This window comes from Canis lupus, chromosome 6 (assembly GCF_003254725.2).
Source record: "Canis lupus dingo isolate Sandy chromosome 6, ASM325472v2, whole genome shotgun sequence".
NCBI lineage: Eukaryota > Metazoa > Chordata > Mammalia > Carnivora > Canidae > Canis > Canis lupus.
Window position 1 is genome coordinate 42,048,463 of NC_064248.1, and position 20,422 is coordinate 42,068,884.

The 20,422-nt window shown below is 48.2% G+C and overlaps 2 long non-coding RNA genes across 5 annotated transcripts; one reads left to right on the plus strand and one right to left on the minus strand.

Moving 5' to 3' along the window:
- Positions 1-984: 984 nt before the first annotated feature.
- Positions 985-15,899, minus strand: LOC112640703 (uncharacterized). 4 transcript variants are annotated; one of them, XR_007411346.1, is made up of 6 exons: positions 15,733-15,897; positions 11,180-12,674; positions 10,533-10,710; positions 6,375-6,443; positions 2,735-2,894; positions 985-1,924 (listed from the first exon to the last, which is right to left on the minus strand). It is a non-coding gene; the product is annotated as an uncharacterized LOC112640703 (long non-coding RNA). The 4 variants fall into 4 exon arrangements; XR_007411348.1 differs by lacking the exon at positions 985-1,924 and having other exon boundaries at positions 2,193-2,894; positions 11,180-11,263; positions 11,844-12,674; XR_003124161.3 differs by lacking the exon at positions 985-1,924 and having other exon boundaries at positions 2,193-2,894; positions 11,180-11,263; positions 12,459-12,674; positions 15,733-15,890.
- Positions 15,900-15,931: 32 nt separating this feature from the next.
- LOC112640702 (uncharacterized) lies at positions 15,932-17,760 on the plus strand. Its single transcript, XR_004816665.2, has 2 exons — positions 15,932-16,089; positions 17,052-17,760. It is a non-coding gene; the product is annotated as an uncharacterized LOC112640702 (long non-coding RNA).
- Positions 17,761-20,422: the final 2,662 nt, after the last annotated feature.

Below are 20,422 nucleotides of genomic sequence, written 5' to 3' on the forward strand. Positions count from 1 at the left end.
CCCAGCAAAGGGCGGGGCTGTGGGGTGCAGCCCCAGAGATGTCGTCCATGTCCAGCACAGCGACAGGGAGTGTGGTGCTCACACACAGCACGGGGCTGAAGCGGCACGGGAGCCCTGACGGCCACAGAGGGCAGCGGGGGTGGGGGGGTGGGGGGGGAGGATGGGGGGAGAGCAGGAGGGTGGAGGGCGCCCCACAGGATGGCAGTCGGGCCGGCTGCGCTCCTCGGCTATGTGGGCCCACGCATTCCAGCCTGACCCTAGCTGGCGTCCACGTGTGCTCCCCTGTATGTCAGGGTGGCTCAGATGGCCTTTGAGGCTCTTCTGTGACCTCTGACGTGTGGCACGACGTCTACAACCACGGTGTCCTCCCTGCCACCTTTCTTCTTTGGAGGCAGAAGACTATTTCAGAACTAGGTGAGTAGGCCAGAGCTTGGCCTGTGCTCGTTTCCCTTTGGATAAAGGATATTGCAAGGTCTGGTGGGTATGTGAAAACAGAAGCAGGGACCTCTTTTTTTTTTTTAAGATTTTATGTATTTATTTGAGAGAGAGTGAGAGCAAGAGCAAGCACACGCAGGAGGTGCAGAGGGAGGGAGGTGCAGAATCCACACTGACGAAGAGCTGGCCCCGGGGCTCCATCCCAGGACCCTGAGATCATGACCTGAGCCCAAACCAAGACTGGACGCTTAACCAACTGCATCACCTAGAAGAAGGGAGCCTTAAAAAACAAATGGGGGGCACCTGGGTGGCTCAGTTGGTTAAGCATCTGCCTTTGGCTCAGGTCATGATCCCAGGGTCCCGGGATCGAGCCCTGCATCGGGGTCCTTGGTCACCGGTAGCTTGCTTCTCCCTCTGCCGCTGCCTGTGCTCCCCCTGCTTGTGTGCTCTCTCTGTCAAATACATAAATAAAATCTTTAAAAAATAAATAAATAAAAATTTAAAACAACAAATGACTTCTTTTTTAAGATTTTATTTATTTACTCATGAGAGAGAGAGAGAGAGAGAGAGGCAGAGACACAGGCAGAGGGAGAAGCAGGCTCCACGCAGGGAGCCCGACTTGGGACTCCATCTCGAGGTTCAGGATCAGGCCCTGGCCTGAAGGCGGCGCTAAACCGCTGAGCCACCCGGGCGGCCCAACGAATGACTTTAAAACTCATTTAAAACACAGAAAAATGCACTACAGAAAAATAAGCCCGAAATGACTTAACACTGTGTTAGGACAGCAAAGTGCGAACCCGGTGTTTGATAAGGATTTCAAAGCACCATGATCAAGTGTGGAGTGGGGAAAGAGGAGGACACAGAGGCTTCCCCTAGGGGCACCTGGGTGGCTCAGTCAGTTAAGCATCTGCCTTCAGCTCAGGTCCTTATCACAGGTCCTGGGATCCAGCTGCGAGTTGGGGTCTCTGCTCTGTGGGGAGTCGGCTTGTCCCTCTCCCTCTGTCCCACCCCGGCTCATGCTCCTGCATGCTCTCTCCCTCTCAAATAAATAAATAAAATCTTTAAAAATAAATTAATTTTAAACATTTAACAGACAAAAACACCCACAGGCTTCCCCTGATTGATCAGCTATCGAAGAAGTCAGAGGTCTGTCCATCTGTGCTAGGCTGGGGAGCTGGGAGGGTGTGTCGCCTGAGGCCAGCAGAGCTCAGTCCCTGTTGCACGTGCTGCCCACCCATCCACCCCCAGCCAGTCCTCAGTGCTCCAGGGCTGGGTCCAGGCTCAGGAAGTAGCCCTTGGGGTCAAGGTGAATTCCAGGTAAGTCTGGCCACGGGGAGGTGATGGGGGCCAAGTGCAAACACACATGAGTGGCCCTCGACGTGGCTACACGTTCATCATACATTAAGGAGTTGTCCCTTTGACTTTTACACATCCTCAGCCTGGAACGGCAACATCACAAGATTCCACTGAGAAAGTTCTATTTTTGAAGCTAAGGATAAGCAGAGTAAGAACATGTAAGAGTGGGACAGATGTTGGTCCACTGGCACTCATCCCTGAGGTCACTCCTGTAGTGACCAAGAGTCACTGAGATGCTGTCACCAGGTGGGCACCGTGAATAAGATGATCCTGGCTGCGAATGCTGGGAGTCCCAGGGCACTGCCAGGGAGAGAGGTTTTCAACTGGGGGACACATTTCCCCTGTAAACACCAAGAGGCAGTGAGAGGCAGAGAGGAATCCAGGGAGGGATTCCTGGGGGGGGGGGGGGGGGGGGCAGTGTGTGGCAGGAAAGGACACCGAGGCAGGCAACAACTGGAGATGGGCCCAGAGCTCCCATGGCGCCTCAGAAGAAACAGGGCAGTTCTGCAGGGGTGCAGGAGGAGGGCTGGCCTGGGTGCAGGGGCCCAGAGGGTCAGGGCGGGGATGCAGTGGGTGCAAGGAGAGGGGAGCAGAGGGCCGGGGAAGCGGGAGGCTGGGCTGAGGGGCGCCAGTGTGGCCAGCGGGTGCCAGGGCTTCCAGATTCATCCGGGTTCTCTCCTGTTTTTAGACCATTGACCAGTTCATATTGAAAAGCAAATTGTGTCAGATTTTGGCTAAGGGACTTTAATCTGACCTCTGGCTTGTATTCCATAACTCCTCCCAGCTCTATATTCTAAACCCTCAAGGTAAAAAATTTTAAATCTATGTAAAATATCCTCAGGATATAAAATGACATGTTAGAAATAAATACCAACAGTATAGTATTAAAGTTCCCATGTCCTGGTGATTTTTAAAATTCTTTTGAATATTATTTGAGGGGCACCTGGGAGACTCAGTGGTTGAGCATCTGCGTTCAGCTCAGGTCGTGACCCAGGTGTCCTGTGATCGAGTCCCACATCGGGGTCCCTGTGAGGAGCCTGCTTCTCCTGCTGCCTTTGTCTCTGCCTCTCTCTGTGGGATTCTCATGAATAAATAAATGACACCTTTAAAAAAAAAAAAAAAAAAAACAGACTTTCAGAAAATGACTCTTTAGATCCCCTTAAAAACATATTGTGGTAAAATACACAGAACATAAAATTCTCCATCTCTACCTAGACCACACTTTTGGGGGCCCCCATAGAATGGCTTTAAGAGAGCAGGGCTTAAAAAAAAAAAAAAAAAAAAAAGAGAGCAGGGCTTTGGTATTTTGACAACCTGCCTGCTATGCTGGGAGACCTGGGGAAAATCTCTATGGGACTTGAGCCTTGAGCCCCTCTGACGTCAAAGCGAGCAAGCAGAAGGGATCAACAGCCCCTGGCTACTGTTTATTGCTCTTACAATAGGAACTCAAATGCCTGTGTGACCCTTCCCTTGGGCAAAAAAAGAATATCAAGTGTTTTAAGTCCTCCTGGCCTTTTTTGCGTTCCCATCAGAGAAGCAGGAGGAAGCTGTGGCTCTGAGGTCAGGAATAAGAGAGAACCAGGCCTCGCTGGCACCTGCGGCCCACAGGACCTGTGCTGAGGAAAGCACTAGGTCCTTCACCTCAGTGAGCTGCCCACAGGGTTCCAGGGAGGCCCAGAAACAGGTAACGGGCATTCCTCAAAGCCCGGGATGGATGGATCCCGGGATCATCCATGTTCCAGAAGATCTGCAACTTCAGGAGAGAGCAGGGCAGCAGGGCAGTGCACGCAGTAAAGGGGGCGGAGCCCTTGTGGCAGGGAGCCCCGTGATGTCCTCACATGGTCATTATGAGGCTCCAAGTACAGCTTGGTCCAGGAATGGAGTGGGGTAGGGGCCAGTCCTTATTGTGGTGGATCCTGAAACACTTCCTTGGAAGGATGTTGCAGTCCCTTGAAACCTGTCATGGGGTTTTCCCTTGTGGGCGGTATGGTTTGTATTCAGTACATTTAACCGGGATCCTGCAGGAAACATTCTTCTAAGGGGTCATTCCTGGAACAGGGCTGCTTTCTCCAAGCCACTGGTTCACATTTTTAATTTTTATAGGCACAGAGGTACATAACAAATTGTAATTCATTCTCGCCTTGAGCTCTAGACAAATCACAGCCAAATTTTATCATGTGGAAAGAACACGGGATCTCATGATATTCATTCTGTGTAAATCTGGCCTCTGACTCAGTGCTATTTCTTGTCTTTTTATTTCAGTTTTCCTCTGATTAACTCACTTTTTACAATTTTGAATATATTTTTATAAGACTTTTGTGGGGAGGGTGAGGAAACCAGAGTAGAAGACAGACAGTCATGGGCTCATGGACATCTGAGAAGTACAGTTATCGTAAAAGAAAGCAACAACCTTAACAATCACTGTCAGACCCGGCATTGCTTTAATATATGGATTTCCAAGAATCTTATTTTTTTAATTTAAATTCAACTAGCCAATATAAAGTGCACAGTTTCAGATGTAGTGTTCAATAACTCATCAGTTGCATGTAACACCCAGTGCTCATTCCAGCAGTGCCCTCCTTAATGCCCATCATCCAGTTACCGCATCCCACACCCTCTTCCCCTCCAGCAACTCTCAGTTTGTGTCCTAGAGTCAAGAGTCTCTCATGGTTTGTCTCCCTCTCTGATGATTTCCCATTCCATTTTCCCTCCCATCCCATGTGATCCTCTGCACTACTTCTTATATTCCACATATGAGCAAACCATATGATAACTGTCTTTCTCTGATTGACTTATTTCACTCAGCATAGGGCCAAGAATTTTAAATAACCGTGATGGACTCTGTCACTGTCCTCCAGCCAAAGACCACCAGGAACACAGAGAAGTAGAAATTGGGTTTGTTGGTCCTTGCAGCCAGGGAGAGTACACAGAGAACCAGAGTGTCTCAGGAACAGGGTGTGAGAAACACACTATCAGAGGGTTACAGTTCTGCTTGGGTGATTTGGGGGAGGGCCCCAGGAAGGGGGGCTCACTCTAGAATGGACGCTGTCAGAAAGCTGGGGAGAATTCTGTGGTTGGGTGTTTTTGTCACAGTGACCTTTTGTCTGTGATTAGGTAAAAGCATGAAGTGGTTTTGTTTTGTTTTGTTGTGGTCTCAGAGTAACTGGGAGATTGTTATTATGTGGGATTGCTTGTCCAATAGGGGAACAGAATGAAGAGGTACAAATTCCAGTTATAAAATAAGTATGTCGCAAGAATGAAAAGTACAGCATGGGGGAACACAGTAACATAATGATGTATGGTGACAGTTGGCAACTACGCTTATCATGGTGGACATTTCCTGATTGTGTTAAATGTCAAATCATTATGTTGTACCCCTGAAACTAATGTACTCTTGTATGTTGACTATACTTTAATTTTTAAAAATAAACAAACAAATAAGAGAACAGAGTCCAGCTGTATCAAAGGAACTTGCAGCAACACTGAAGCCTACACTCCATGCACTCTCTTCTGAGCCACCAGGGGCTACTTTCTCAGTCCCCCACACCCCACCTTTGGGCCAATGACAAAGTCAGACCCCAAGACAATAATTCATGAAATCCAGATTTCTTCTCCCAATGCTGAGATTTTCCTAAGGTCAGAAGAGTGTGCACGGAGCATAGTTTATACTTAAACCAGAGTTCATTTTTTCTTTTCCCTCAATTATGGGATGAGTCATTGAACTATCGAAGTGACAGTGGCTGTGCCAGTAACATTTAAGGGTACGATACACTGGCCAAGTGTAAAATAGGCAATTAACAGAAATAAAATGACTATTAGTCATGGTAATAGGTCTCCAAGTCAAAAGGTAAAGTGACAATTTCTTTTTCATGGAAATAATTTTTTAAAAGATTTTATTTATTTATTTATTTATTTCAGAGGGGGACATAGTGAGAGAGCACAAGCAGGGGAGAGGGAGAAGCAGGGATCCCTGGGATGATGACCTGAGCTAAAGGCAGATGCTTAAACCACTGAGCTACCCAGGCACCCCTGAAACGAAGTAATTAAGTTATCCTCTTTTTAATAGGATTGATGAGATTTCATTTTTCAATTGACATAAATTGAAACAGAATGTTAATCTCAATCTGAAGTCTTGAGCAGAAGCTGTTCACTTCTGAAATAGCATCTTCTAGAAGACTCCTAAGAATCTCAGTTTCAGGGATCCCTGGGTGGCGCAGTGATTTGGTGCCTGCCTTTGGCCCAGGGTGTGATCCTGGAGACCCAGGATTGAATCCCACATCGGGCTCCCGGTGCATGGAGCCTGCTTCTCCCTCTGCCTATGTCTCTGCCTCTCTCTCTCTCTCTCTCTCTCTCTCTCTCTGTGACTATCATAAATAAATAAAATTTTTTTTAAAAATCTTTAAAAAAAAAGAATCTCAGTTTCAGATTTCCAATAGCATGAACATCCAGTCCTCAGGAGGAAATGTTGTATATCTTTTGAGCTGGTATATATTACCCTAAGGATCAATACTTTACAATTCTGATGTTGGGTCAGTTAACAGGATATGTAAGCTCCTTTTCATCCAAGCTCAAGGGTAATTTACCTCAGGTGTCTTTTCCAGAGCATGAAATCTCCTCTTGTTAAGTGAGTGGTTTGGAAAGGCAGCTCAGACCTGTTAATGATAAAGCTAGAGTTATTGTATGAGTTCCTTGTAGAATATAATCATATTTCAATCATATCCTGTAATAGAATAGAATCTAACATTGGGGGTGGGATTTTCAAACACATGGACCAGCCTCTTATTAATTGATAAGAATATAACATTTGAGTCCCGGAGGGAATTCATCTTATATATGTTAAAACTAATGGTAATATTTTAGGCCATGGAAGTTTAAGGAAGCTTTGTTAATTTCAGCTTTTAGGATTCTACTAGTTTTTTGGTTTTTTTAGATTTTATTTATTCATGAGAGACACAGAGACAGAGAGGCAGAGACATAGGCAGAGGGAGAAGCAGGCTCCATGTGGGGAGCCCAGTGCAGGACTCCAGGAGCACGCCCTGAGCTGAAGGCAGATGCTCAACCACTGAGCCACCCAGGCATTTTTCCTAAAGGACTACAAAAATAAGTTAATGATAAAAGGATGACAATAATAGCAAAAGTTTGGGGGTAAAAGACAAACTTTATAGAGTTCCTTAATAACAGCACCAGTATAATGAGTGTTGTTATTAGAGAGACAAGCGGAAATTTCCTAGGATAGGAGATGAAATCAAGCAGATTTATTTTTTTCTTTTCCTACAATTAGAACCGTAGCTTCCTGGTAAGGAAAATCTTTAATATTCTCCGAGAAGAAAACAGAAAATAACCAAAACACATTTATAATCCATTGCAAGAGGCAACTGTATAAAGTCCATTAGCAAGTATGAAAGGCTCTCAAGACTTCAGTTCTTGTCCATATCCTACCTTTATGTTACACCAGGATCACATCATCAGCAGTGTGACATGTTTTAAAAACATCCTTGGCAATGCTTCTAAAGTATCCTACTGGGCAGCCCAGGTGGCTCAGCGGTTTAGCGCCGCCTTCAGCCCAGGGCATGATCCTGGAGACCCGGGATCCAGTCCCACGTCAGGCTCCCTGCATGGAGCCTGCTTCTTCCTCTGCCTGTGTCTCTGCCTCTCTCTCTCTCTGTCGTTTCTCCCTCTGCCTGTGTCTCTGCCTCTCTCTCTCTCTCTGTGTGTCTCTTGTGAATAAATAAATAAAATCTTAAAAAAAAAAATAAATAAAGTATCCTACTGATGTTGGCTCAAGATTGCTGCCGGTGTATCTCTGCTATTATGAGTAATAAGACGAAGCATCTCTGCTAAACTTCATTTAACATTATTTGAGGTTACGCATCAGCCACTGTGAGAACGCAAAATTCCTCTTTATGCAACTTCTGCTTCTGAATTTTTCCACTTTCCGGTTTTCCAAATCAGGGATTTGTCTATGACAGTTTAAAAATAGCCTCTTTGTGTTCTTCCAAGAGTTTCTTTTCACTGTGATTACTGGAACACTGTCTTGGGCAATGCTACTTGCAGAGCAAGAAGGTCAGCCACAGCACTACCGTGAGATCCCCGGTCTTAGTGTTGTGAATGATGTTCTACTTTTATTATAACTATTTCCTTAGGTAACAGCAAATCAGCTAATCACCCCCCCCCCCTTTTTTTAACTTATCCAATCTTTATGGTTTTGTCAAAGTTAGAAAGCTCTTCCTAAAGCATTCCAAATTTGCAGGCTACCCCAAAAACATATCTGCTAATAGCACTGGTGCTTGCTCTTTTCCTTTTTAGCAGCTGGGAGGCCCAGGTAAGGATAATTATCTTAATCTTTGGAACTGATTTGGTTTCTGGAGAAGTCTATATTTCAAGTGTGAATTTAGGTCTGTGCTAGCATTTTTAAATATGAGCAAATACAGTGAGGTCAGGGCTATTCAAGGGAATTTCTAACAAAATGATTTAAGAGTGTGGGGAAAGCAGTAAAGGTTCTGAGAATCATTTGGTGAAGAAAAGGAACCTCTACTTATCTGTGTGTAGAAGCACATAAGCATTTTACATGAAGGACCCCAATATTAACTTTACTCATTAAGTGCATTATTTTTGTAAGAGATTATAGTAAAGGATCTACTAATATTTCATTTGTATGTATTCAGATACACAGGTACATAAACATACAATAAATATTACTTTAAAGATTTTGGCTATTGCTTTAAGTATCATTAACTTATCAGCATATTAAATAAAATAATAGGGATCCCTGGGTGGCGCAGCGGTTTGGCGCAGGCCTTTGGCCCAGGGCGCGATCCTGGAGACCCCGGATCGAATCCCACGTCGGGCTCCCGGTGCATGGAGCCTGCTTCTCCCTCTGCCTATGTCTCTGCCTCTCTCTCTCTGTGACTATCATAAATAAATAAATAAATAAAATAATATGTATCATATTAAATTCATCATTTGAATTAACTGTAATAATTTTTCTACATAAACAGAAAATCACATCCTATTTTATATAGATATATATACCTGTATCTCCGCCGTTACTATATCCAATACAATTAATCATCCACGCTAATTATTATCTTTAGAGTAACCAATCTTTTCTTTCTTTCTGCAGACACAAGAGAAACTCAAAGGGAAATAAGTTTAAAAACCATCCAGCAATTTTTTATGCATGTTTATCTCACATTATGTAAACCTTTTAAGAAGGCCAAAACAAATATACATGCATTATCATCCAAAGGCATTTTCATGTTTTGTTACTCTGCTGGCATTTTTAAAATAAGGACAAATTAAAATTAACTTTAGTAAACAGTGTTTTGTATCCACACCTTAAAAATCAACTTAGTTCAGTCTACCTGGAATCAGGAGATCCTGATGAATGATCCTTGGTCTTTGACCAAGTCCCAGAGACACATGTCACATAGATGGTCACACTACAGGTCTCAACGGCACCCATCCCGGCCAAACACCTGCTTCCTTCGCTCTTGCTCCTATAATGTTAACACCTGTATATATCTTTCTAACTGGCAGAGTTCACCAGTGACAATTTGAAATTATACGGGCCACTTTGGGGGGACTTTGAGGTGGGCAAATTGTTCGTTTGAGCGGCAACTTAAAATGAAACAAAAGACTCCAAGTGTCCAAAAGCTGGCTTTCTTTCATTGGGTTTAGGAGGCACAGTTCAGACTCTGAAATTGCCTGAAATTTCTTTAGCATAAGTAATTACAAAACGTGAGAAACTGTCTCTCTAATCATCCACTTCACATGTGAGTCAGACCCTTTCTGCTTTTATTGTAGATGGTTTAATGCCAAAGCAAACAGAAAGTGACTGGCTTATCACTCCATTGCATGAAGTTCAGCATTCGATGAAGCATTTCCAAGAGAATTTGAGGCCCAAAAACAAAAGAAATGTCACCAGGAATTGTTCGTCCTGTTTGTCTGAAGATATCGTTTTGTATAACTACAGAAGCATCTTCTTCGTTTGCCTACTTCGGGGATTATTAAGTGCTCGCTTTTTAATCTTAGGGCTTTTTTTTAATTTTATTTATTTATTCATAGAGAGAGAGAGAGAGAGGGGCAGAGACACAGGCAGAGGGAGAGAGAGAAGCAGGCATCATACAGAGAGCCTGACACGGGACTCGATCCAGGGTCTCCAGGATCACGCCCCGGGCTGCAGGCGGCGCTAAACCGCTGCGCCACTGGGGCTGCCCAATCTTAGGGCTTTTGTATGTGCGTGTCCCAGGCTGGGTGAGGGCTTCAGAGCTAGGTGGGAATATTGCTCTCCAGTGCCTGCTTAGGTTCCCAACCTGAAACCTTGAGAAAAGTAATGGTGGACTGTCTGTCACACCTGCCCAATCTGACTCTTCTGGATCATACCTCCCTTGAAGGGGGGGAGTGGTAGAAGCTCTACAAGGGGGATATTCTCACTAACAGAGAGGATTGTCTCAGACTGGAAGAGAAGGATGGGGGATAGATGAAGTGAGGAGGGAGGGAGTTTGACCTGGAGTCTGAGGTTCAGGGAGCCCCCAAATCCATACTGATAAAGGCTGGATTCACATTTCCCATTCAGGGTCCTTTGGGAGTAATTGCCTGGGACCTTCAGCACCATTTTCACCTGTGGCTGTGGCTACTAACAGTAAACCCTGCCAGGAACACACGAGCTTTGTTAGCTTTGGTGCCTGGTACTGGGAAATTTGTTTCCTCATCTACAAAATGGAGATAACTGTACCTACCTCCCAGCATCACTGTGAGGATGAGGTGTGATGGAGCAATTGGAGGGGCCTGGCACACAGAGTTTGCTGTGAAGATGATAATGGTGATGGTGATGACGGTGATGATAATACCTTCCATCAGTCTCTCACTGGGAGGAAAGTCTTGTCAACTGCGTTCTACGGCTTTCAGTTCCAGGTGCTGAGGTAGAAACACAAGGCTGTCGACAATTGTCACCACAGAAGACAGCTGGGGAGCAGGGGGCACAGGTGAGACCAATACTCTGGGCAACAGCAGAAACAGTATAAATGATCTGGCCCTTGGGTCAAAGAGGGCTCCTGCTATGCAAACATTGGCATAAAAATGAAGTGTTATCAGAATGGGAATGGTATCTCAAGTAGTTTCGCACAGCAAAAGAAACAATCAACAAAATAAAAAGGCAACCTATGGAATGGAGAAAGTATTTGCAAATCATATAACTGATAAGAAGACAATATCCAAAATACATAGGAAACTCATACAATTCAAAGGGGTGGGACTTAATAATCTGATTTTTAAATGGGCAGAGGACCTGAATAGACCTTTTCTAGGGGCACCTGGGTGGCCCAGTTGGGTAGACATCTGCCTTTGGTTCAGGTCATGATTCTGGGGTCCTGGGGTTGAGACCTACCTTGGGCTGAGCTGGGAGCCTGCTTCTCCCTCTGCCTCTGCCCCTGCTTGTGCGCGCGCTCTCTCTCTCTCTCTCTTTCTCTGTCTCAAATAAGTAAATAGGTAAAATCTTTTTTTTAAACAAGACATTTTTCCAAAGAAGATATACAGATGGACAGCAGGTAAATGAAAAGATCACTCATCATCAGGAAAATGCAACTCAAAACCACAATGAACTATCACTTCATACCTGTCAGAATGGCTCATATCAAGAAGACAAGAAATAACAAGTGTTGGTGAGGATGTGGGGAGAAGGGAATCCTAGTGCACTACTGGAGGGGATGTAAATTGGTGCAGATACTGTGGACAATAGTATGGAGGTTCCTCAAAAAGTTAAATGTAGAGCTACTATATGATCCAGCAATCCCACTTCTGGTTATATATCTGAAGGAAATGAAATTTCTATCTCAAAGAGATGTCTACACTCCCATGTTTACTGCAGCATTATTCACAATAGCCAAGATATGGAAGCAACCTGTGTCTGTGGATGGATGAAGACATAAAGAAAATGTGGTGTATTTATATAATGGACTATTACTTAGTCATAAAAAAGAAGGAAATCTTGCCATTTGCAACAACATGGATGGACCCCGACCATTACACAAAATGAAATGTCAGACAAATACCATCTGATCTCATTCATGTGGAATCTGAAAACGCCACACTTGCAAGAATAGAGAACATACTGGAGGCTGCCAGGGGCTAGAAGGTGGGGGAAATGAGGAGATATTGGTTAAAGGATACAAACTTACAGCTCTATGATGAATAAATTCTAGGGGTGAGTGCACAGCATAGAGACTACAGTTAGCAAGAGAGCATTGTGCACTTGAAAATGGTTGGAGCTCCTGGGTGAGCTCAGTCAGCTGAGCATCTGACTCTTGATCTCAGCTCAGGTCTTGATCTCAGGGTCGTGAGTTTAAGCCCCACGTTGGGTTCCATGCTGGGCATGGAACCTACTTGAATAAATAAACAGTTTTTAAAAACTGCTAAAAGAGTGGATCTTAAATGTCACCAGGGGGCACCTAGGTGCCTCAGTCGGTTGTGTCTGACTCTTGATTTTGTCTCAGGTCATGATCTCAGGGTCATGGGATCAAGCCCTGAATCGGGCTCCATGCTTGGCATAGACCCTGCTTCTCCTTGTCCCTCTGCTCCTCATCCCCCACCCCACCTCCTGCCAAAATGTTCTCAGCATACACACAATAAAAATGGTAATACATGAGATGATGGAGGTGTTCATTTACCTTATTGTGGCAGCCATTTCACAATAAATACCTGTATCGAACCATCATGTTGTACACCTTTAAAGTCCACAATGTTTTACATCAATTACGTGGTGAAGCTGAGGGAAGAATCCCAAGTAGGCCTCCTGAGTGCATTAGTTCTTTCCACGGTATCAGCACTGTGATTCTAGACGCATCCTTTTATTTCTTCTTCATATAGCCCTAAGTTAAGGAAACCTAGCAACATCAGAGAGCAGCCCATCAACCAAGGCCATGCATCAGTAGTACCACTGGCTGTTACTGCAGATTCCTGGACTCGCCCAGACCTGCATCTTAGGTGCACGCAGTACAGGGCACTCGCACTTATTTCTTTCCAGCCCCAGAAGCACTGCCAATGGTGCAACCAGGGTGGAGAGCCTCAGACTGCAGCAAGTGTCCTGGGCTGGGCCAGGCACTGCCCAAGTCCTCCAGGTCTGGAATCTGGAAAGGAGCCTTTGGGGGTGAGGTGGGAGGGGAAATAGTGAGAAACAGGTGGAGGGGGAGGAGGGAAGATGGGGGAAGGGGGAAGCAGAGAGCAGAAGAGGACCTTAACTGAGGCAGAGACCAACACACTGGTGGCTTGTTCTTTTTCATTTCCTTCCAAATTTCTTGGACTTGGGGGCGGGCGGGGGGAGGGTGGGGTGGGAAGAACATGTTCAGACACCATCACCTCCTTCCTCACATCCTCACTAAACATGCAGAACATGCCTGGACAGCCTAGAAGGAGGACTTGAGCCTGCGTGTAAAGGCTTCCACCCACGAAACTGAGTTCCCTTTAACACCCTGGTCTTCATGAAGAACTAGAGTCTGAAGTACTTATAAACCAGACCCTTGAGGCACCTGAGTGGCTCAGTGGTTGAGCGTCTGCCTTTGGCTCAGGTCATGATCCCGGGGTCCTGAGATCGAGTCCCGCATCAGGTTCCCCGCAGGAAGCCTGCTTCTCCCTCTGCCTGTGTCTCTGCCTCTGTGTGTCTCTTACGAATAAATAAATAAAACCTTTTAAAAAATAACAGACCAGACCCTTTATTGCTATACTTTTTGTGAAATTGGGAACTTGATAGCAGATGGAGCCAAGGGCCCCAAAGGTATTTTGTCGGAGTTACACAAATGTCTACAGACAGCCAAGGTAGGAAGAACACACAAGAAGGAAAAGAAACTGGTCAAGCATTCAGTGAGAAGAGGTAGGAGGAAGACGGGCAATCTGGAGGCGGCTTCTCACTGTGGCCCGGGTTCGAATGCTGGCTTTGCCCTTTACCCTCCGGGGACTCTGGGGCGAGTTACTGAATCTCTGTGCACCAGAATCGCCTCCTCGGATTACAGTAGCCCATACATGCCCCTTAGGGTTTCAAATTTTTCTCAGGAATCTCACTAATGGGCTGGGCACTCTTGTGAAATTCAGTAGTGACCAAAATAGACAAAGTTCAGACTTTACAGAGCTTTCATTTAGTGGGAGTTGATCTACTAAGACGAGAGAAGCACTTGGAAGCGGTGCCTTGCACACAGTACATGGCCAACAAATGTGCAGCACCTCCCGTCCACGTGGGACTCCGCTGCCCTCCTGCTGGGGGGTCTCCAGCAGCTGTCAGCAGATTTGGGTGCATGGGTTCTCATCCAAGGTCCCATGAGGCTCCATTGTTCTCTGAGATTTGATCCCGCATTTGGCTCTGGGCCTTATATCTAATACCTCTGAGAACAACATCGCCTCGGCCCAGACAGAGGGCTCCACTTCTCAAACCAGCAGAGGTTGGAAATGGTCTTTCTCCTGCTTTTTGCCTTTAGTCCAGGACACTAGCACCACATGGCGGCCCCCTGTCCCCTGCCCCGTGCAATAGCCCCTTCCCCGCCTCTGCTTCCAGACGCCTCGAGGAGTGATAACTTTCTGGCAGCCAATTCAAGTGTGACAACGTTGTTTAGGAAAGAGCACTGTTTTCCTCTTTCAAGAAGTGGCACGTCTGCATTTACTAATAATCCCGGTCAATAGCCATTGAGCACCCATTGCACATCTACTACATATACTTTCTCATCGAATTCTTGAAACATCTCTTTGAATTACATATTTCTTCTCCCCTTTAATAGATGAGGAAGCTAAGGCCCAGATAAAGTAAGTAACCTGCCCAAAGACACACAGTAAATCAGAGAGGAGCATTTGGACGGCCTCTCCCGGGACACCACACTGCCTACAAGAGGCCGCAGAGTGAAACCACCGGACCGGAGGACCCAGCAACAATCCAGGACTATTTCCAAACCCTGTGCAAGCTGACACTAGACAAACTTGGCAAGTAAGCCAAAAGGTCCTCACATGCCAAGCACAGTGGATGTTTCTTAGATGGCTTTGTGTCCTTTGTATTCATTATCAGCAAGAAACTCAACTGCACTGGCCAGAATATTTCATTCTAATGTAGATCTTTTTATTTTTTTTTAAGATTTTATTTATTCTTGAGAGAGAGAGAGGCAGAGACACAGGCAGAGGGAGAAGCAGGCACTATGCAGGAGCCCGAGGTGGGACTCGATCCCAGGTCTCCAGGATCACGCCCTGGGCCAAAGGCAGGCGCCAAACCGCTGACCCACCCCGGGATCCCAATGTAGATCTTATAATCACTTCAAAGTGGTGTCAACACAGCAACAGATATGGCCAGAGAGAGACCATAAGCCAGAAAGCATGTGCTGGAAAGCTTCAGAACAGTTCACTGGGGATCAAAACCTCATTGAGCTACAAGAAGCCTCTTGTATTAAAACCTCTGGGCTTGGGCCCCTGAGTAGCTCAGTGGTGGAGTGTCTGCCTTTGGCTCACATCGTGATGCTGGGGTCCTGGGATCGAGTCCTGCATCAAACTCCCTGCAAGGAGCCTGCTTCTCCCTCTGCCTGTGTCTCTGTCTCTCTCTCTGTGTCTCTCATGAATAAATAAAATATTAAAAAAAAGAAAACCACACACACAACAAAAACCTCTGGGCTTTTGGATAACATGAGAAGATTAGTGGAGTTCTAAATACAAAGAAAGTATGCAGAGAAAGGGTGGGGCCAGGTGAGGGTGGCAATGAGCTGGATCCGGCCGGAGCCAGGCAGGTTACAGGCTGGGCCCCAGGACACTGGGGATGGCCTTGTGTGTGCTCACGAGGTCTGGCCTAGAGCAGGGAAGAAGCCGGGATCCCCGGGCACCGCGGTGGTGCTGGTGGTGTGGTCCAGGAGGTGCCGACCCTGTGGAGCATCGGGGCTTGGGGACTGCCCCGGAGTGGGGGCCAAGAGGGCTGGGTCTCACCGGGCAACGTGGGATTCCAGGCCGACCCCAGCCTGGCTGAGCAGAGCCCGTTAAACCGGAAGCCGAGGTCACGAGCTCTTGCCAAAGTGCGTGGGGGGTAAGGAAGGGCTGTGGCTTCGCAGCACAGAGGGATCAGGCCACACCTCGGATCCAGCCTGGGAGACCAGCCCCCCCCCCCCCCCCCCCCCCCCCCCCCGGCTGCTGGCTCCGGAAGCTTCTCACGCTGGGCCTGCGTCTCGCGCTGGGCCGCTCGGAAGGCGAGGCAAGGCGAGGCCCTTGGTGCACTAGCGGGGGTGGCTGAGCCCAGTCGTCCGGTCGCCTGCTCGCCTCGGGAGCTCACCCCGTTCACCGCAGAAGGTGCAGTAACCCATTTACTCGGGAGGGGGTGCAGCCTGGAGAAGGATGGGAGAGGGGCGTGGAGGCATCGTCTGGCTTCGGGTAAGCGACGCGGAAGGCTGGGGGACCCCGCACATCCCCTGTGCAGCAGGCCCCACGGCCACCAAGAGGTTGCAAGTTGAAGTCTCCGCGTCCTCTGTAAGGCCAAGTCGTCCCGGGCCCGGGCCGCACGGGTCGGGCGGCGCCCCCTGCTGGCCGAACGCGCAGCTCCCGCGCAGAGAAAGGCCCGATTCGGCCCCGCGGCCCCGAACCTCCGACCGCTTGCTTGTCCGCGCCCCCGCCGCCCCCGCGCCCCCCCGCACACCCGCCGCCCCCGCACACCCGTGCCCCCGCCGCTCCCGCCGCCCCCGCACCCCCCGCACGGCCCCGCACACCCGCGCCCCCGCACGCCCCCGCACACGCACCGCCCCCGCACACACCCGCGCCCCCGCCGCCCCCGCACACCCTCCGCCCCCGCACACCCGCCGCCCCCGCCGCCCCCGCACACCCGCACGCCCCCCGCACACCCGCCGCCCCCCGCCGCCCCCGCACACCCGCAACCCCACCGCCCCCGCACACCCGCGCCCCCGCACACCCGCACGCCCCCCGCACACTCGCCGCCCCCGCACACCCGCACGCCCCCCGCACACCCGCCGCCCCCGCCGCCCCCGCACACCCGCAACCCGCCGCCCCCGCCGCCCCCGCACGCCCCCGCCGCCCCCGCACACCCGCCGCCCCCGCACACCCGCACGCCCCCCGCACACCCGCCGCCCCCGCCGCCCCCGCACACCCGCGCCCCCGCACGTCCCTGCCGCCCCCGCATAACTGGCGCGACCCGAGCCCGCGGCACCGCCGGTTCCCTCCCTGCCGACCCCACGAGCTGCGGGCAGGAGAACTGCTGGTTTCTCCTCACTCACTTGTTTTTTTTTCTGTTGCGGCGAAAGTGACATGAGTAAGAAGTTCATAACGTGAAACTTTTTGAAGTGAGCGATTCAGTGACAGCGAGTGAGCGCATTTACAGCGCTGTGCGACCGCCACCTCTAAGTAGTTCCAAAACATTTTCATTGCCCCAACAGGAACCCCCTAAAGGGGTTCACATCCATTAAAGGGTGAGTTGTTCCTCATTATCCCCCTTCCTGGCAACCCTGGCCACCCCCAACCTGCACTTCGTCTGTTTGAAGTCCCACATCTGGCTACTTCCTGCAGGTGGAGGCTGTGTGACCCGCCAGCCCGGCTTCTGCGCTTACACAGCGCGTTTGCGGTTCCTCCGCGGCGTGACCTGTGTCCGGGCTCCTCGTGGCGGAGTAATGTTCCCTGGTGTGGATGTACCGCGTTTTGTTTCTCCATCTGTTGACCGGCGTTTGGGCTATTTTCGCTTTCGGTTATTGTAAACAGTGCTGCTATGAACACTCACACTCATCTATTTATTTGAATAACAATTCTCACTTCTTTTCTTTTATCATAGGACTGGAATTGCTGGGTCAGATGGCAATCCTGTGTCTCACTTCCTGAGAAACCATCAAACCATTTCCCCACTGGTTGCACCATTTCACATGACCCCAGCACTGTATACGGGTTTCAGTTTCTCCGTGTCCTGGCTAGCGCCTGCGATTTTTTCTGTATCTTTTTAAAAAAATATTATTTTAAAAATTATGAAGTTGTACCATGGCTAATTTTTCAAAGCGAATTAACTTAATATTTAAAGAAAATATTAAGAAAATAATAGCATGGCATATACGGATAGGGCAGGTAAGACTGGCAAACCCAAAGCCTGCAGTTTGGAGGCAGGAAAACAGATGTAGGCCAGTGTGTCACTTTTCTCTGGCCCACACTACCTCCCCTCCAGCAACCCAAGCCAAACCCAAACCTGACTCTACAGGAGGCCGGCAAACATCCTCTATCTCCTTCATCAAGGTGAGCTCAGGATGAGGCAAATCTCTTCCAGGTCAGAGGGCCTTCCTTGGGTCTCCCATCTTCTTGCTGCAGAGCCCAAACCACCTCTGGAGGCCCTACTGTGGTCCTGTGCACCAGAACGCCCAGATTTGGATCACCAGAGCCCCCAGGCCAGGTCTGTGGGCTACCTGACTTCTCCCCATGATTTTGGTTTTTAACTTCATTTTAAAGTATAAAGTACAGGAGTTTTAAGCCTGCAATTTGTGTCGTTTCACAAAATCGACACTCTGGGTAGCCAGCCCCCAGATGAAACAGAACATTATCAATACCCCTGAGCATCCCCAGAGGTTCATACTAACCCAAGAGTAAGCACTAGTTCGGCTTTTTTCTTTTAAGATTTTATTTATTTATTCGTGAGAGACACAGAGAGAGAGGCAGAGACCCAGGCAGAGGGAGAAGCTAGGCCTTCTGTAAGGGGAACCCAATGTGGGACTCAATCCCAGGACCCCAGGATCACGACCTGAGCCAAAGGCAGACACTCAACCACTGAGCCACCCAGGTGCCCCCACTAGTCTAACTTTTAATGCCACAGCTGAGCTTTGCTTGCTTTGAAGCGTATATAAACGGGCTTACAGAGTGGATACTTTTGCGTCTGGCTTCTGCTGGTGGGAGAAGTGTTGCTGTCTGTGCAACACTTCTTCACTGGAGTGTGTGACCGCCCTTTGTTCATGTCCACTGCAGTCTGGCATCCCCATTGTGTGGCTGTGCCACATGTCTTTATGTGGTCTGCAGGGGGCATTGAGTGGTCTACAGCTTTGAGCTCTGTGCCCAGTGCTCCTGTGACATTCCACCTATGACCAGGGTACACAGGCCACCGTCCACCCATGTTCTGCTTTGACAGATGCAACCAGTTGTCTGTAGCTGTGCCAACTTACACTCTCACCAGATTGCACGAGAGCTCCAACTGCATGTCCTCACCAGCACTGGGCGTTATCAAGCTTTTTCCTTTGGATTATTTTGATGGGTTGTGTGGTCATAGTTGTTTGAGGTCTTAGTTAATATTTCCCTGATAGCAAATACAAATGAGCTCCTCTTCATGTGTGTACGGGTCGTTTGGATTTCCTTTGTGAAATGCCTGATCAAGCCTTCTGTTTTCTGTCAGTTGTCTCTTTCTTACTGATCTGTAGTTCTTTATTCTGCTCATAAGCCCTTTATTATCCACTCTCATTCTGTGGCTTTTGAGAAATAGAATTTCTTAATCTTAATACAATCTTTTGTTAAAAGATTTTATTTATTTATTCATGAGAGACCCAGAGAGAGAGGCAGAGACACAGGCAGAGGAAGAAGCAGGCTCCTTGTGAGGAGCCCGATGTGGGACTCGATCCCAGGACCCCAGGATCACGCCCTGAGCCAGAGGCAGATGCTCAACCACTGAGCCACCGAGGTGCCCCTTAATACAATCTAATTTATCATTTTTCCCCCATCATGCTTCGTGCTTTAAAAAAAAAAAAAAAAGATTTGTTTATTTACTCATGAGAGAAAGAGGCAGAGGCACAGGCAGAGGGAGAAGCAGGCTCCATGAAGGATCCCGGGTCTCCAGGATCGTGCTCTGGGCCAAAGGCAGGCGCTAAACCACTGAGCCACCCAGGGATCCCCGGAATACAGAGCTTTCTTAAACAGGATACAAAAAGCACTAAGTGGGCAGCCCCGGTGGCACAGCGGTTTAGTGCCGCCTGCAGCCCAGGGTGTGGTCCTGGCGACCTGGGATCGAGTCCCACAACGGGCTCCCTGCATGGAGCCTGCTTCTCCCTCTGCCCCCTCTCTCTCTCTCTCTGTCTATCGTGAATAAATAGATAAAATTAAAAAAAAAAGCTCTGGGAAAAAAAAAAAAAAAGCTCTGTATTCCAAGTTCATCAAGGTGTTCTTTTACATTGTCATCTAAAAGCAGATCTTTAAGACATTTGAAATTAACTTTTGTAATTGGTGTGAGGTTGGGCCTGGCATTATTTCCATGTGCATATCCAGTTGCCCCAGCACTAGTTATTGAAAAGGCTGTCCTTTCCTGACCCCATTTTGGGGTGAGTGATGATAGCAATTTCTCTTCGAGTGAAGGCAGGCGTGGATGTAAGGCATTTTGCTTTCTCTAAGTCTGGGAAGAGGGTTGCACTTAGGACTGTATCTGTCACAGCCACACAAATAGCAAATAGGCCCTAGGAGAAAAAGAGTCCTGCCCAGGAGCCAGGAGGCTGTCAGGAAATGAAGGAAAAGCCCCAGGGACTGACAGAGGTATATAAATGGGACATTCACAGGGAGTTCAGGGGATGGGGTTTTGGCTTGGCAAGTGCAAGACGGAAAATGCGGGCAAAGAATTGATTAACTTTGACCGGGTCCCAGAACCAGGGCTGCCCTAGAGTGCAGGAGC